At 46.9% G+C, this 19254-nt stretch overlaps 1 protein-coding gene across 2 annotated transcripts in view; it reads right to left on the bottom strand.

Annotated features, from left to right (window-relative positions):
* Positions 1–19254, bottom strand: part of LOC138261674 (cyclic nucleotide-binding domain-containing protein 2-like) — a 365490-nt gene that overhangs the window by 204088 nt on the left and 142148 nt on the right. The gene's annotated exons all lie outside the window — the stretch shown is intronic.

Genomic DNA, 19254 nt, shown 5'->3' with positions numbered 1-19254 from the left:
TGGGCGGCCTGGCACTGCTGTGGTTCTGCAGCGATTGGGGGAGGAGTGGCACCTTTCAGGCAGACTGGGAGAGACAATGGGAGGGCGGCTTGATCAGTGGGAGAAACGCCCATCACCAGTGCCTGTGCTGCTGCAGCTATCTTTGTGTGGCACCCCCTCCTCCTCTCCCAGCCTACTTAACTGAGGTGCGACCAGCGGTGCCAGGGACGGCATGCCTGGTGGGCACCCTCGTGGCTAGCTTGAGAGTAGGGGTGCTTCACTCATGTGATGTCACCGCTTATCCCCCACTACTGGACTGTAGACGGCCTCCTCCCTGCGACCCTCGGTGGCTGGAACTGGGAGGAGTTGCTGCTGGTTCGCTGGAGACTGCCTGCAACGGGAGATCCAGCGGGTCACTAAATGAGCCCCAATCCAGATTGAATGTCATCCAGCCGCGAAATACCCTGGTATATTTCTGGACACACCACAACGTGCCCCCGGCGGACCTGCCCTCCTGCTTGAGAGCTGAGGGAACAGACGCACCTGTCGCCTGTACTGGGGGCTATCTGGTGGGCAAAGCAGGACTGAACTTGTTGGGGGCATGCTCGCGCCGTTGCTACGAGGGAAGAGTAAAGAGGCGAATGACCCCCCCGCCGGCGGCGCTCTCCCTAGGCATTGTCTAGAAAGATATCTTGTAGATCACTTGGACCATACCAAGCATTAAAACTCCCAAGGAAACACCTGTTACCTCGCTGTGGACCAAACCTCTGGGTGCCGTTATGGAACCGAAGATTGCACCACAGCGGGCACAAGAGGCAATGGTCCCCCTCCAACCCATCACGCAGGACTATATGAACCACTACCTGTAAGAAATAAGGACAGAAATTCTATCCCTAAAAAGCCGACCTCAAATCTTGCGTCCGAGAAGTGAAGAAGGAGGTGACTGAGATTAGCGAGAGAGTGGACGACCTTCAGTGCACTGTTGATGAGCGAGCAGAAGACCAAGAAATGCTTTGGCGGTGCATGGCGACACTGGAAGAATAGCACATTGAACTCCAACTTACACAGGAAGATTCAGAAAACAGAAGCCATCACAACAATGTCCGAATACGGGGAGCACCCATGGGAGAGGAAGGAACAGACATTACTACCTACACTGCATCCTTGCTGCAATCTGTTAGGGGGGACCCTTCGCGACCACTGCCATCTCTCAACAGGGCGCATCGGATGGCAGCTGCCCCAGGCCGACCTAACGCTGCCCGACATCTTGGCTCCAGTACATTATTTCACAGAAAAAGAGGCCATTATCCAGGCAGTATGACTGAAATCCGGCCTGGAATACCAGGGTCAAAAGATTCAAAATACCAAGATCTATCCATCACCACTCTAAGGAGATGTAAGGACTTCAAGGCAGTAACTAACAAATCACGATCATTAAATGTCAACTATAAATGGGGTCATCTATTTGCCTTAATCTTTGAATGGGAGGGTCCACCCTCTGCTCGCTTGTGAAGGTGAAACGACTGCTGGGGCTCCCTGCATCAGAAGAGACCGAGACCTCCTCCCAGTGGTAGGGTTCTTCTAGTGCTATCCTGAAATCCACCTGGACCAGGAAGGGACATGGTCATCTTGACAGGAGCTGGATAGTGATGTCCTCACAGGAAATGAAGGGGGACATCATACAACACCTACGAAACGTGGACAATCCACCCTCGCCAGCACGATCTGCTGCGGGCTCCACTGGCAATGACCGACATTCTGACGCCTAGTGGTAGGCTGCACCTGGACCAGGCCACTCGCTGCTTGGAGCTTACCCTGATGGTGGGGCCAGGCTCCGGGAGGGCTCTGGACCTTCCTTTGAACGTCTGAATGGATGAGAAAACAACTGTCTGCGATATTGCTGATTTGTCCCCGGTACTCTGCCCTGCTGGAGGGTGAGTCCTCCATGGAGAAGCTGGTGGCTCTGCACGGCTCTCTAACAAGGGTGGGCACACAAGTTAGGCCCCATTGGCCTAGGGTTGTTTTTGAATGTTTTTCTTACTTGTTACTCCTCAGATCTGCATTAGGTATTTGGGAAAAGAGGGAAGACACACGGTCATACCAAACACACTAAGTAGGGGTGCATGGGGGGAAAGGACCCCTCAATTCGATACATCAGAGCCTACGCCTTAGGCATTGCCCACCACTGCCTGTTTCCAGGTCAACCACGGGGGTGGGTCTTAAACTACTCTCTCTCAATGTCGGTGAAGGAAGCTGGCCTGGTGTGTGGTGGGTACCTAAGGTACTTACACCTTATACCAGGTCCAGGTATCCCCTAGTAATATAGTGTAGGCAGTGTCTAGAAGCCAGGCCCTCTAGACGTAAATGTGGATAAGCAGCAAAGGATTATCTAGGAGACATGCAAAGCTCATGTAATATAACAGTAGTCACACAGCACTCACACATGAAAGAAACCACTCAGTGTTACAAAAATAAAGGTACTTTATTTTAGTGACACAATGGCAAAAAGTGCTCAAGAGGCATTCCTCCAATAGGAGGTAACACACTAGATATATTCACAAGTAATCAGCAATAGGCATAGAAAGTGATAGAAAACAGTGCAAATACAAATAGAATAGACAATAGTTACCCTAGGGGAGCCCAAACCATATGCTAAAAAAATGGAATGCAAACACAAGACCCCCACCTAGGTAAATGGAATGTGTAGAGGGGAGCTGGGGGTACAAGGAAACCCCAGAGGTAAGTACCACAGGGCCCCCTAGTGACCAGGAGGAAAGGAATAAATTACTAGATTTTCCCCAAACCAACCAAAAGGAAGGAAATGAAGAAAATGCAACACCCAGACAAGACTGCAAGAAATTCCTGAAGAGGAAGACCGGTGGAAGAAGGGGACCAAGTCCAGAAGTCACAGAAGAGTCCAGAAGAAGTAGAACCTACTACCTACCCAGCTGTGGATGCAGGAGTTGGTCGACGGTAGGATGAAGACGGTCAGGAATGCAGCCCTGGAGCAGGTGAAGAGCTCCTGGAGGATGCAGTTGACGTTCCACGTCAGATGTATGACTGCAGTCAGTCAGTGGCGTGGAAGACACTCCAAAAAGCCTTGGCAAAGGCAGAAGTTGCAATGAAGCAAAAGCGGAGCTGCTGGGGACCAGCCAGGTCCAGAAGGACTCAACCCACAGGGGGAGACCTATCAGTACCCTCAGCAAGGCAGAGAGTCAAAAGAAGAAGAGGCTGCCCCCACAGGAGACCCACTGGACTAGGAACTAGAAGTCACACAGGAACCTACGCAGCACAACAGGAGAAGGGTCCCACGACGCAGGACAAGCACGCAGAGGGTTGTGCATCACAAGAAGGAGTGCTAGGGACTGGGGCTACACGGAGCCTGAAGATTCCTTAGAGGAGATGCAAACAAGCCTTGGTAGCTCCAAGAGATGCGGTGCACGGGGTACTGACTTGCGTGGGAAGCAAGGGCTTACCTTCACCAAAGTTGGACAGCTGGCACAGAGGACCAAAAGGACTACTCCGGACCACCACCCTTAAGGCAGGATACACACATCTCTGTATGAGAGGAGCTCCACGCAGCCAGTCGTCTTTGCAGTTGGTGCCTGCGGTTGCAGGGGAGTGACTCCTTCACTCCAAGGGAGATTCCTTCTTCCTTCTCGTGCAGGCTGAAGACTTGCTGCGCTCAGAGGATGCACAGCAGGGCAAATGTTGCAGAAGCTGGAAGAGGCAGAGGAAACAATGTTGCAAGTAGAGTCTTCTTCGTGGATGCAGATTGACGGTTCCTGGAGGGTCCAGTCTCGGCTCCAGTGGCGAGAAGCCGAAGTAGAGGTTGCAGAGGAGTCCTGCTGGAATATTGCAAACCGAATCTGAGGACCTACCGAAGACAGAGACCACAAATAGCCCTGAAAGGGGGACTGGTCACCTAGCCAGTTGACCACCCATCAGGAGGGAGCTCTGACGTCACCTGCCTGACCTGGCCACTCAGATGCTCCCAGAGGTCCCTGCCAACCTTGGATTCAAGATGGCAGAACCCAGGGACCCTCTTGAGGAGCTCTGGGCACCACCCCTGGGGTGGTGATGGACAGGGGAGTGGTCACTCGGCTTTCCATTGTCCAGTTTTGCGCCAGAGCAGGGACTGGAGGTCCCTGAACGGGTGTAGACTGATTTATGCGCGGAAGGCACCAAATGTGCCCTTCAAAGCATACCAGTGGCTTGGGGAGGCTACCCCTCCCAAGCCATGTAACACTTATTTCCAAAGGGACAGAGTGTTATACCCCTCTCCCATAGAAAATCCTTTGTTCTGCATTCCTCGGCTTGAGCTGTTCAAGCAGCAAGAGGGCAGAAACCTGCCTGAGGGGTGGCAGCAGATTGGGCTGCCTGGAAAACCCCAGAAGGCTGGTAGGAGCAATGCTGGGGATTCTCTAAGGAGCCCCTAGAGTGCATGAAATCATACTTCCAACACTGGCACCAGAATTGGAGTATGACTCCAACATGTTTGATATCAAACATGCCTAGGTTCGGAGTTATCATTATGTAGCTGGACACAGATAGTGATCTATGTCCAGTACACACATAAAATGGCATTCCTGCACTCACGAATTTCATGAAAATGGAACTGGAGTTTGTGGGGGCACCTCTGCTAGTGCAGGGGTGCTCTCACACACAGGTACTTGCACCCTGCCCTGTGGGCTAGGGGGGTCTGCCATAGGGGTGACTTACAGTGACCTGGTGCAGTGATCTGTAGTGAAAAAGGGTGCCTGCACCCTTTCAAGCAGGCTGCAATAGCAGACCTGCAGAACACTTTGCATGGGCTCCCCGTGGGTGACGTAATACATGCTGCAGCCCATGGGGATCCCTTGGTACCCCAATGTCCAGGGTACCTGGGTACCATATGCTAGGGACTTACATGGAGGCACCAGTATGCCAAATGTGGGGTGTATGCACTATCAGGTGTTAATGGACCGCAGTGGTCCAAGTACACACACTGTAATGGTCTGTTAGAAATTAAGAGGGGTGTCTGCGGCGGGCGCTTGGCCGTGGAAACTTTGATTTGTTGACAGATGTCACAACAAAGGAGATACTGCTTAGTCTCTTTGTAGAGACCGGGCCAACAATAACGGGCCTGTGAGAGTGAAATTGCAGCCGCCACACCGGCATGTGCAGATGCCACTCCCTCATGCGCTGCTTTAATCAATTGTGGTCTTGCATCTTTATTGGGTATGTCGCGTATGCCTACGCCCGGAATTTTAACTTCAGCGTTCAGTATACTTCCCATCAAGTATTGATATTTATTAGGAAATCCTTTAGGATAAGGCGTACCATCAACCGAAGCTTTTATGGCAGCCATAATGTCTGTGTCTGGTTTGGAACGAGTCACTGGAGCTACGGTGGCAACTGCCACTGCCGACTTTGCGGCTTCATCAGCCAAAGTATTTCCAGCAACGTGTATTCCAACGCGCTGGTGTCCAAGTGTATGCACAACATGGACTTTGGGTAGCGTCTCTTTCAGGTCTGCTACCCTCCCCCACAGAAGCCTGTGTTTTCTGGTGTTGCCTTTGGAATCTCTGAACCCATTCTGACGCCAGTAATGCAGATATTCATTAAAGGACTGGACACAGTAATATGAATCACAAACAATCAGCGTGGGCAGCGCTGGATCCGTATGTTCTAGTGCCATCAGCAGAGCTTTTAGCTTGGCCAATTGTGCTGTACAATCCCCTAAGGTCTGTGTATAGGTATGTAGGGGACAGAATTTCTCCCCCTCCATATAGCCGCTTACGACTGCGCAAGCAGCAGAGTATTGATGTTTAGTTCCAACTGCTGGTTGCGCAGAGCCATCGGTGTACATGACTATGATATTGATCAATAGGCAAGGTATTCGCTGGAACTGGATATTCTACTTCATATTGTTGAAATTCTTGAATTTGTAACTTTGGATCAAAAATGTAGTCTACATCAGTGGCTGTTAGAGACGTAGCCCATTGTATCCAACGTGGATGAAGTGCTTTTGCGTTCGGAAAGCTAGCTTTTGTAACAGCCTTTAGGGCTGGAATTGGAGAAACAACAATGATGCATTTCCCTTGGGCAAGAGGTCTTTCTTTAATAACAGCCATCTGTACAGCAGTGAGAATTTTCTCCGTGGGTGCAAAGCGTTGTTCAGCAGCTGAATACAAATGTGATTTGTATGCAATCGGGATTGTCTCACCTTCATTAAATGTTACATAGGTGAAACTGATGGCCCCAGCTATTACCCTGATGACCAAATGTGTTTTGTTGTCCCTTGTAAGTGTTTTGCTGCTAGCATGTCTGTCTGCAATTCTCGAAGAGTGCGTGTCTGTTCAATTGTCCAGAATGTACTTGAAAAATCGGGACGTATTAATCCATATAAAGGTTTAATGCGTGTTGCATAATCAGGAATGTATGTTCTGCCAAAATTGAGAAAACCCAGCAACGATTGAAGTTTCTTAATCGCATTCGGTGGTTGTAATTGTGCACATTTTTCTAAAAATTGTGGCGCTAGTCTTTTTCCTTCCCTCAACAGCTCATATCCCAGAAACAGGACACTGAGGTAGGCAATTTTTGACTTCAGCAAATCCTACAACAATGCGGGCTACTCGTCTTAAATGTTGTTGTAATTCATCATCCGTGAGATATATATCCACGTATGACAATGCTTCAGGGTCTATCTCGTGTAACATAGCAGTCACACGAGCCACAAACAGTCCTGGGCTATTCTTTTACCCCTGAGGCAAACAACTGATTTTTTTCTGGGGGCCTAATGCGCTAAAGCTTGTTAAGTCCCTGCTTTCAGGCGCTATATTCTGGCAGAAGAACCCATTCGAGATATCCAGAGTTGTTTTGTATTTTTTACGCACTATGTTACTCATTAGTGCTATGTGAGTTTTGTATAGCATATGTACGAGTATGTCCGTTTAAATGTCTGTAGTCTAAGACTATTCTATACGAATGGACTGGCTTGGCTACAGGGAATAAGGGGTTATTCATCGGTGAGACACAGGGTTCAATCACACCCTGGTATTCTAGTTTTGTGAGTATCTCTCTCACCGGTGCCCTTGCTTTATGTTTTATGGGATACTGCAGTTGTGGCTGAGGTTCACTTTTAATAGGAATGACATGGTATGGAGAGTCCCTACCCCACCCCACATGATTTCTATATAACGCGGGTGCTTGTGCTAAAGCCCATTCTATAGAATAGGACTCAGCGAGTTCCTCTGGAACAAGGGGCGAGAAGGAAGGTTTAATAACCTCTTCTCCATATGGGCAGGTGCAGACAAAATCAGGCGGCCAACAAGATGTCATATTACCTTGACAACACATCCCAAAAGATTGTGTGTATAGTACATTCAATGTCTCCTTCCAGTTGTAGTGTTACTTTGTACACCCTATCAGGTTTGGAGACACGCATGTCTGCCGTTTCTACTTGTATAAAGTCATCAGTTGCTTTCACCTCCAGATGCTCTAGAAGATTCCGGTGAACTATTGTGACCTCTGCCGCGCTGTCTAGCAGTGCTAAGCCCAGTTCTTGTTCTTCAAGAGAACCCTCTTCCTGAGTGGCATGTCGAACTGAGACTGCTGCCACTTTTTTCTTTTTAAATTGTTGTTTTTGCTGTACTGGTTTCTCTTCCTTTTTAACAGAAACCTCCGAAGAGCGTTGTGATTCCTGTCTCGGTTTCACGTACTCTGTTCTTCGCTCTGATCGCCCACCTCTCTCATTTCTCTTTTCCGATGAGTCCTTAAAGGAACGAGATTGGCGTGTATCAGTATATTGATATCTATCAGGTGTTTTTATATTATCCCTATTTCTGAGATTATACCTATTCTGTGGGGTCTCCGTGCGTGGAGATTCTCCCCTTTCTTTTTTAGGCGTTTGGTGTTTTTTCTCCCAGCGTTTCTTATTACCCTCAGGTTGTTGTTTGGAGTTATCTTTGTCAATTTTACCCTGCAATTGAGGTTTTTGTGGTCTAGCCCCAAGGCTATCTCGACCGATACTTGAATATGTTTCCGCTATTATTTTAGGCAGCTCTCGTTCCTGATCTTGTTGCGGAATGTCACGGAGCCGCATGCGCACTGCAAGTGCAACTGCTTCCCCTTTAAGGTTACTTAGGATTACTGAAGAAACTGTGGCAAAATTGCCCATCAGTTGCATTCCCAAATCTAGGGCCGGGGCAGCCCCATATTCATCTTGAATTAGGTTGGCTAGTGTCGGTGTACCGTGTGCCGTTGTATAGAGCGCAGCAAATACCATGCCCCATGTATTACAGTGTTCAACTGTAGGAACCATCCCAAAGGGCAAGCACATAGTCAATTTTCTATGTTTATCCTGAGGTCCTGTATGGGGAAATACTGCTTCCAGCTTATACATTTTTTGTGCTAGCCAAAACGGAGTCTCCTCTCGTTTGGCCGGGACTTTACCCATAATTGAATGTACAGTCACCAGATTTATACCTGGTGTGACTGCATGTGGTTGTGTCGGAGCATCACGCGCTGGGTTTGTATTTAAAGTTTGCATCACAAATTGCACTAATTGTCTGTATATTGCTATTAACTCAATGTATAAGCTTCAAACCTCAGCTACTGCTAAATTCGCAACCGCAGGATGTGGTGTATATGTGGCCAATAAAGGCCAGGTAGGACCATCATTACTTAGTGGACCTAACCTTACTGGTAATATTGTATGGGGTAGGGCACCATCAAGCCAATTATTATGTTCTTGATACGATAAAGGTATCTCTAAATATGCGTACGCCCTGTATTGTCCAGGCGTGTTCGCAACTGTATATGTGTGAAATGTATTTGAGTTTCCATCAACTGCTGGAAATGTGACCCAAGAGTAAAAAAGCTATGTTCTATAAGCTGCATGGGCGTCCACCACAAACGTGACTGGACCTCCCTGGGCCGTAAGGCCATTTGCTAGTAAGTGCGCTGTGAGAGGTTGTCTCATGTTAACAGCTATTTGTACAACCTGGGGATTCGCCATCGTAGAACCACTAAGAGTTCAGAGAAGGCACCCCAAGGTGGGGTTTTTCCTTTTAAAGTTCAAGCTTGAACAACCGCCAGCTGAAAATAGGATTACCTATACGGCTGTGGTGGAAATCCTCAGTACCACGAACGTCTCAGTATACGGAACTGAGGGGCCTTTATATAAAAATGAGACAGAGATATGCTGGTGGACCCGAAAATTAAAGCCTGACCAAACGTTGGGCGCCATGTCGCGAAGGCTCTCATTATCCTAATGAGACTAGTGGATTTTGAGCAGCAAGATCGTTCACAGTATGGGGGACTGAGTCTAACCCACGGTGGATGACACCTGTCGCTCTAAATTCGGGTTTTGCTCGGGCTAACTAGCAGTGCCTCATCTCTCCCAATATTAGTACTTCTCAGGGAAGACGTGGTCACTCAGGTCACAATCGGTTCTCTCGCACACAGTGCTGGCTCACATATAAATGGCAATACAGGCAGTATGAGTTTTAAAGATTGGTTCAATAAAACAACTGCATTTTAAATAGCAAAGCGTGAGCTGCAATAACCAGAACTACACAACACAGTAATATTAAAATAGTGATGATGAGAGTGAAGCATAAGAATAAGGCTATCATAGTGCCTCTAGGTTATTCTCTCTCTAAGTTATATTTTTGAGCACAGCATATTAAGTTCTAAGCCTGCCTTTCAGGTTCCCCTGGGAGGACATCGACCCTCATACCTGAGCAAAGGCCTGTAATCTGCATCAGCATCTGGAACGGGGCATTCAGCATACAGTTGTGGGTCCCTGGCTGGAATCTCCCTCTTGAAGTGTACTAGGACTAGAAAGTGTTTTTATAACTAACACGCAGATGTTCTGAGAATATGGGCCAGATGCAGGAAACACTTTGCGACTCGCAAACGGCATAATTTGCCCTTTGCGACTAGCAAATGCGTGTTTCCCATGCAGAAATGCATTTTGCGAGTCGGGACCGACTCGCAAAATGCATTTCCGAATCGCAAATAGGAAGGGGTGTTCCCTTTCTATTTGCGATTCGCAGTGGAATGCAATTCCATTTGCGACAGCATATGCGGTCGCAAATGGAGTCGCAGTTACTATCCACTTGAAGTGGATGGTAACCCACTCGCAAACGGGAAGGGGTCCCCATGGGACCCCTTCCCCTTTGTGAATGGACCCAAAACTATTTTTTCAGGGCAGGTAGTGGTCCAAGGGACCACTACCTGCCCTGAAAAAATACCGAAACTAAAGGTTTCGTTTTTTTTTTTAAGTGCAGCTCGTTTTCCTTTAAGGAAAACGGGCTACACTTAAAAAAATAAAAACGCCTTTATTTAAAAGCAGTCACAAACATGGAGGTCTGCTGACTACAGCAGGCCTCCATGTTTGCGAGTGCCTATAGTCGCTATGGGGCCGCAATTTGCGACCCACCTCATTAATATTAATGAGATGGGTCTTTGCGACCCCATAGCTACTCGCAGACGGTGTCTGAGACACCGTTCTGCATTGCAAATTGCGACTTGCAATTTGCGAGTCGCTCCGACTCGCAAATTGCAAGTCGCAATTTGCAATAATGCTACATCTGGCCCTATGTCCCTACGTAAGGATGTGTATTTTCTACGAATGCTGGAGACTAAACTTCTACCACGTTTACCGGCAACGTACCAGACTGTAGCCTTGACTGAAGCACAGGGCCATCAAGAATGCATTATTTGAGAACACAGTGCTGAACTAAGCTAAACTGTGTGATAGAAGAAATTAAAGCAAGACCGTAAAAACTGGTTATTGTAAAATAACAGTGCGGAGCTGAATAAAATATATCTAGGGCAAAGTGCACAGCGGCCTAGTATGTTAAACTAATGTGCATGGAGCTATACATAAAATGGCTACACAAAAAAAGTAACTACATTAGCAATTTAGAAGGGAGAGAGCATAATCTCTGGGGTCCTGGATAACAGGATCCCAGTGAACACAAACTCATTGACAACAGGCATGAAAATGAGGGTGACCATGCCAAGAAAGAGGGTACTTTCCTACAGTCGGGGTCTCTACTCTCTGAACAAGCAAAAACAGATCTGGAGATATATTCTTCAATACAACCCTGACATTGTATTCCTCCAAGAGACACATTTAGATGGGATAGACAGACATAGAATGGCTCATCCAAAATACCCTGTAAGACACTGGGCATACACTGACACCAAGACACTGAAGGTGGCCATATTCTGTAAAACACTCTTTAACCCACACATTCCCAAAGTAATCAGGGACAGGGAGGGGAGATATATGACCATACACCTACAGAAGGGGAGAGGGTGCCTCACCCTGCTTAACATATATGAGCCTAGCACTGCCAAGAATACCTATATACGCCGCATGTTGAAAGCCCAAATGGAGGGATTTGGCGGGGACATTATAATGGGGGGAGATCCTAATTTGGTGTGGGACCCCACCCTAGACAGGCATACAAATACACATCAGGAGCTATGTCAGTGGAACTTAAATGGGGCATACTCGACCTAGGCCTCATGGACATGTGGCACTACCGGCACCCAGGCACACATGATTACAACTTTTATTCTCACATCCACACCAGATACTCCCGCACAGATTACATAGTTATCATACATAAGCTTCTGCACGCCCTCGACACCATTGTGATTTCGGATATATCCATCTCTGACCATGCACATATCGAAGCGGTATGGCTCCCACCCAACAGGGTCTAGGGAAAATCCCAGAGGCGGCTATTCCCGGCGAGACTGATGAGGGACCCGATAGATGTAGCAGAGATACTAAATGACATCACCAAATTCTTCAATCACCATACGGATCAAACAATCCCCTTGCACACCCTATGGGCCAGCCTTAAGGACGCAATTCGGGGAGTGATCAACACAACAGCCATTGCACGTGGCTGGGCGGAGCACACAGAAGAGCACAATTTGACCTCTGACATAAAAGAGCTGGAACAACTAGACAAGGTCCATCCCACTTGCCGGAATAAAAGACAGTTGGCCAACTGCAAGCTCATAAAATGAACAAAGCTGAGAGATCCCTATTGGCACTCAAACAACGCTACTATGGAGGGGGTAACAAGATGGGTGCTTTACTGCCATGCAGGCTGTGGCAACAGCAAAATAAGGCACATATAACTAAGCCCCTAAAATCTGATGGATCCCAGGCAATCACAGAAGGGGACAAACAGAACGACCTCCGTGCCTACTACCAAACTCTTTACGGCGGTGGAACAACATTGCAGGAACAGATTGACGCATACCTGAGTGCCTACGTCTGGACCCTGTTGGAGTCCATACACAGAGAGGCCTTGGAATCTTCTATCTCGGCAGAAGAGATAGGCCTCGGGCTACGTGCACTTCCCATAGGGAAATTGCTGGGACTGGATGGACTGCCGGTGAGTTTTTACTGGATGTTTCTTCCTGACCTGGAGGCCCATTTGCGTACACTTTACAACTCTTTCATCAAGGTTACGGGGCTCAGTTCTACGATGGCAGGTGCTGAAATCTCACTAATTCCCAAGCTGGAAAGTGACCCTATTCAATGTGCCTCCTATCACCCCATTGCCCTGCTTAATACAGATGCCAAAATCTACACCAAGATATTAGCGACTGGAGTTGAGAGATAAATGCCTATCCTTATAGATCATGACCTGGTAGGCTTCATTTGGTGCTGGCAGGGAGTGGACAACATCCGTAAGGTAGCACATCTGATTGAGAAAGCCCACCGACACGTAATCCCTGCATGCCTTCTCTCGCTGGATCCGGAGGAGGCATTTGATAGGGTCGATTGGAGATTTCTCAGCTCGGTTCTGGAGACGGTCATCTCTGAAATAATGGCTTCATATGTGTCTCCGACTGCTATTATGTGGGTGAATGGAAGACTCACAGATCCCATTAATGTTAGACGCAGCACCTGGCAGGGATGTCCCCTGTCACGACTTATTTACCTTAGCAGTAGAGCCTTTGGCCATTGCAATAAACGGCGACAAACGGATCAAGGGGATATCATTTGGAGGACAGAAGCATAAAATCAACCTATTCGCAGATGACCTCCTCTTACCATTAACCCAGCTGGATACTTTGATACCACCAGTGGTAGCCTGTCTAGCACAGTTTGCAGATATCTTGGCGTTCAAAGTGAAGCCCCCCAAATTGCAGGTCCTGAATATCACCATCCCAAAGTCAAACATCCCTGCGCTTCAGGGGCTGGCACCGTTACGCTGGGTGGCAGGCAAGATTAGATATCTGGGTATCTACCTCACGTCCACATTGGAAACGTGGATGAGCGCAAATTGTCCAATACTCAGACAGGCGCTCCTCGAGGACCTCAGACGATGGAAGCCTCTCCACATATCTTGGTTAGGACGCATAAACATGGTGAAGATGAATATACTTCCACAAGTGCTCTACCTGTTTCAATCTCTCCCCACATCGATTCCCCAAAATGACATACTGAGGCTACAGCGCAACCTGCGTGCCTTCATTTGGGACAGGAGGGCGCCCCACCTCTCCAACTCTCTTTTAATGCAGCCCCACAATAGGGAAGGCTTGGGTTGCCCTAACCTGTTAGACGACTATGCAGCAGCGCATTTACTATATGTCTCGGCGTGGACGGCAAGAGAGAGCAAGAGCCAGTGGTTCGAAATGAACAGGGTGGTGGCATGCCGCCACTTGTGGGACTTGGCGTGGCTTCCCCCGACACACTCGACCCCTTAGTGCATATCTCGCAACTCTGACCAGGACGGTTCTGAATGCGTGGGAAAGTCTGCTAGAGTCGAGGGGCCTGACCACCTTCCCCTCACCGAATACACCCTTGGCTCACAATCCCCCATTCCTACCAGCCCTTGCCCCACACACCTTTGGTGCCTGGACGGATGCTGAATGTAGAACCCTGCTAGACCTTTTCCAGGGCGATACCATAAAATCGTTCGAGCAGTGCAAAAAGGACTATCGGCTGCCAGAAGTGGCACGCTTGCAATACCTCCACCTATGCCACTGGGCTCTTCACCCTTCAGTCTATCCTGGTATAATCCGCCCAAACACTCCTTTTGAATCGCTCGTCAGGACCTATGATGGATCCCGGGGGCTAATCTCCAACACTCGAGTTCTGCAAAACTCCACACCTCAGCAATCGTAGCCACTACCAGCGCCAGTGGGTTACAGCCCTTACCAATTATATTTGTCCCAAGCAATGGGAAATACTATGGTGAGACATTCCTAAATTATACCACAGTCTCTCCCTCGGAGAAACAGCTTATAAGCTTATGTACAAATGATACTATAATTCCGCACAACTGGCTTCCATGTACCCTGGTACCTCAGACTCCTGCTGCAGATGCAGCTCAGAACGGGTTGACTTGCCTCACATATGGTGGACATGTGCACTGATCACTATTTTCTGGAAGGAAGTCCTAAGCCATATTAAAGATGTAGTGGGGTACACCTTGCCAGCCACATGTCATACAGTAGTCCTGGGACTCAGGCCCACCCATCTGACAGCCATGACTAATACAGACTGGGCTCTTGCTAGCTATATGATGCATACAGCCAGGCAGCTAATAGCTATAGCATGGAAGCAGAAAACGCCACCCTCCCTAGCCTAGTGACTCACCCGTGTCTGGCACGTCATGGCTATGGAGCGAATTTTGCATAGCCTGTCCCTTACTGATAACAAATTTCAGGCTATTTGGCAGCCCTTGATAGGCTATCTTTCACATATAGAGTTTACTTGCTTTAATCTGCCCTGGCTCAGAGTGTTACAACTCTTTCTGTGATACCTCGCTACCCCCATACTTGACACTACATCGGTCAGGCCCGCCCACAGCAATAGATACACACAATTGGAGTTACACACTGTGTGCCTAGACCCTCACGATATCACCCCTACATTATAAGACCTGAACAATGTATTGTTGTTGTCTGATGTTTCCTAATGAGAATTATTCCATTTCCTCCTTGACCCTTTCTAGACTCAGGCAGCCTGGAGAAAGACTTGGTAATATATGCAATGTTAGTACCCATAAATGAGGCTATGCTAACCGATGTTCAATGTGATTATATATTGCTTGCCTAAATTGAAGCGCTAACTGTCCTCAGTGCAAAGCTTTGTTTGTACCTGTTCAACTTAATAAAGAGATTGTAAATGAGATAATAGGCCCACAAAAACTCCAGGAAGCTGAAGCTGTCTGGCACCACCCCGACAAACAGTACTAAAAAGAAACATTTTAAGATTTTTCGTTTTTTCAACAACATTTTATATTGGATTCAGTGTCTAACCATCCTATTCCTCCCATGTAGGTTAGAAACAGTGAGGGTGTCTTTGGTGATGTTCAGGCGACAGGTTCATAATACCCCAGAGCCAGGGATGGGCTGGAAAGGGGGACCTATGCACTTCAGAGAAATCTTCTGAACTTATCCCCCAAATCAAAGACACTTTTTGGTATAAGAACTGGGTCTCTGACCCCCTAAAGTCAGTACACTCTGGACATAGAAGAATCTACGCTAGAGTAAAGGCTGCTGTGCTGAAGGACTGCAAGGGTTTGCCAGTTCCAAAGGACTGCTACTCTGCCTGACTGGGCTGCCCTGCTGCCTGCTGACCTGTGCCCAGATGCAGGAACCAAGAACTACCCCCAAGAGTGATTCCAAGGGTTTGCTGGCTTGCCCCCTGTTTTCCTATAGGTTTCAGTGACATCGAAGACCTTGTGAGCGGCGCTTCCTCACAGCTGCACGCCACTCTGCTGAAGTGGAACTTTGTGTGAGCACTATACAAGCGACTGTGGTGCTTCATCATAACCCTGTGCTGCTCTGCCAAAGTGGTGTTTGCTGTGCGAGGATTCCCCCATAGAGCACAGTGCTTCATTCCTACAGCACTGCTTTTGCATTTATTCATGTAATTGATATCTCATGCCCCACTGTTTGGATCTTTGATGTGTTGGTCTTATTTTTTTAACCAGATAAATACTACCAAGCTACCAGAGGATGAGCACAGGTTAACTTAGGTTGTGTATCTGACTTACTCTGAATAGGATTATGGACCCTGCTTGGAGAGGGTGCATACCTCTGCCAACTAGAGACCCAATTTCTAACAACCTCTCTCTGTCTATCTCATCTGTCTCTCTAAAATACTACTCTCTCCGCTACTCTGCCCTCTAACTTTCACCCACATTCTTATTTCTCTGTCACTATCAGTGCTTAGTTCTACATCTTTACTTGCCTTTTTCCTACCTCACCTCTCTGTTTTTTTTATATCTCTGCCTCACCCCTCTGCCTCTACCTCACCACGTTCTCTCTTTCTCACCCTGTCTCTCTACCTCTATATGAACCTCTTCTCTTACTTGATATTATCTCCTTCTCTCTCTACTTTACCTTATCTCCCTTTCGTCCCTTTGCCCCTCTCACCGTAACATTTTCACTAGTTTACTATACACTTTACTTGAACTTACGTTCTATACCTCAGTACTTGTTTTGCCACTCTCTGTACCTCACCACGGATTCTCTACCTTGCATTTATCTAAAAGCATGTCACCACCACACTTCTCTACCTGCCTACCTTTCCTCTTTCTGACTCTACCTCTCTCTAACTGACCTATTTTCTACCTTATCCCTTTCTCTACCTCAAACTTGTGTGACTTCACCTCTCTACCTTTCTCTACATTTCTTTGTCCATATCTCTAGCTCTTGATATCTCTCTACTCCCTACCTCACTCTTAAACAATATCTACCTCTCTGTCTGTTTTGTATAACTTTCTCTTATTTCTACCTCACTTCATTACTAGGCCATGCAAAACGTAAAAGTTAATGTCCCGCTTTTACTTACATGGCACCCTGCCCTATGGGCTACCTAACCTTAGGGGTGACATTTATGCAAGAAAGGGGGTGTTTAAGGTTTGGCTAGTAGTTTTAAAGGCCATGTCGAAGTGGCAGTGAAACTGCACATGCATTTTCAGCAGTGGCAGGCCTAAGACATGTTTACTGGCTACTTAAGTGGGTGGCACAACCAGTGCTGCTGGCCCACTGGTAGAATTACATTTACAGGCCCTGTGTATATGGTACACCATTTCACAAGGTAAATTAAGTATGGCAATTGTGGATACACCAGTGATAACATATCTAGGGGAGAAGCTCATGCACTTTAGCAATGATTAGCAGTGGTAAAGTGCTTAGAGTCCTCAGGCCAACAAAACAATACAGCAAAAAAAGATGAGGTAAAAGACAAAAAGTCTGTGGTAAGACGGCCCTAAGGATGCCAGTTCTAACAGAGGTAGATAGAGAAGTAGAGTGAGGTATACATGGGTGGGGTCAAGTATGGATAGACAGATGACAGAGCAAGATATTGGTGAGGAGAGATGGAGATAAACATAAATGTAGAGAGTAACGAAATAGACGGAGAGAGAGATGGAGTCAGAGATAGAGCTAAGCCAACAGAGGGAAAGAGTTTTAGATGTGAAAGAGACAGAGATGAGTAATAGATAAATCCCTTAACAAGGGGGTCTCTTGGATGGTGGGGATCCTGGGAAACTGCCCACTTTGCCTATTCTTTAGAACATCTATGTTTCGTCAAGTATATTTACCAGTAGGTACTGGAACCGAGAAAAAAATATTTTCCAAGATTTAGTGGTGTCAGCTTGGGCAGCCCTTATTTGAGAACCTATAGAAATCAGCAGTGCACTTTCTTTAAAATGCCTTCACCTTGTGCCTATTTGTATGGTGAAATACAAAAATATTTAGTGAACAGTTCAGTATCTCCAGATTTTGTATGATTCAAATAGAGAAGAGCCATTCCACAATAACTGCGGTTGGAAAGCAGGTTCACAATAATGAAAACCTTGGAACACTGCTTAACAGTTGTTCTTGCTCGAATAAGAATTCATGGAGAAATTTAGTGGTAAATTCTGCCACATCAGTACATCCTTCTCCCCTCCTGGAAGTCCACTTAATCAAGAGTTTGATCATCTGGAATGATGGCCAACATTTTTACTTTTCTCTTGGAAAGTCTTGAGATAAAAACTGAGGGCCTGATTTAGATATTAGCGAAATAATTGCTTCGTCACAACAGTGACGGATATCCCGTCTGCCGAAAAACTAAATCCTCTAGGATATATTGGGAGTTAGATTTCAGCAGAGGGAATATCCCTCAAATTTGTCACTTGTCTGCCAATATCTATATCAGGCTCCTAATTATGAAAAGGACTAGTAAATACAGCAGAAAGGACTGCGCTAGTGATATTATCACTCGTAGTCTTTCCTAATGTATTTATTTTTCTGTCTGTTAACTGGGGGATTCACACGCAGCAGCATTGTTCTCCGGCAGCTCATATATGCCATAGACATTGCTGAGAATTACTGGAAGATGGGCACTACCACCAGCATAGCTCCTGGTATTACCAGAATTTACATACCTCTATTTCTAGCCATACATTACTTAGAACAAGCCAAAGTAAGTCCTCTTCAGGGACTTGAAAACAAGTCATCTTCCAATCACAACACAATCCTACATGTCTAAAAAACAATAGCATCCTCAGTGGAATCATGAGTTTGTATCCACCAAAAAAAGGCCAAGAATGCAGACATTATCATTTGTTTGTCTGCATTCTGATTTTACTGAAAGTCAGTAAAAGGGATACGACCCAAACGGGGACAGCTGGTACATTGTATTTATCTGTGTGAAGGATTATATTAGGAGAGTGATGCTAATAACTATATTAAGTATGCCGCACTACTGGATTTGAAATCTGGTTATCATTGCTCTGATATCAGACCTGTGAAAAAAATAGTTTAGTGTTTTATGCTATGATGGCAGAGCAGCGAAAACTAGGCATGAAGCTGGTGCTTTAACAAGTGTATAACCATCACCACTACCCCAGGCCTTTGATGGTTCCAAAGGACTTAATAAATCACTCCATTTTCACTTCTCAGTCTAATTGATATCACTTAGACCCCTCAATGGAAAGCACCCAGTAAGGGACAGCTATCCGTCTAAAATTCTATGGGGCATATTTACAATAAAGTAGCGAGGCACCGAAACTGACAGCGCAGCACTGCATCACTTTAAAAGTGCAGGGAGGCCAGAGATGCACCGTAATAACAAGAATACGCTGCGCACCCCAATGTTTCCACCTGTGCCAGTGCTAAATTTGCTGCTAAGCGCAAATGCAGCCACCGTCGAACCATAGTTGCATGGCGGGGGAGATTGTTTTTGTGCAAGAAGGGGCACCTTCCTGCACAAAAACAATCTTCAAAGGTGATTTGCTCTTTCTA

Source organism: Pleurodeles waltl, chromosome 10 (assembly GCF_031143425.1).
Source record: "Pleurodeles waltl isolate 20211129_DDA chromosome 10, aPleWal1.hap1.20221129, whole genome shotgun sequence".
In the NCBI taxonomy this organism is placed as follows: Eukaryota; Metazoa; Chordata; class Amphibia; order Caudata; family Salamandridae; genus Pleurodeles; species Pleurodeles waltl.
The sequence above is the reverse complement of the archived record's forward strand: the minus strand, read 5'-3'. Positions and strand labels throughout refer to the sequence as shown.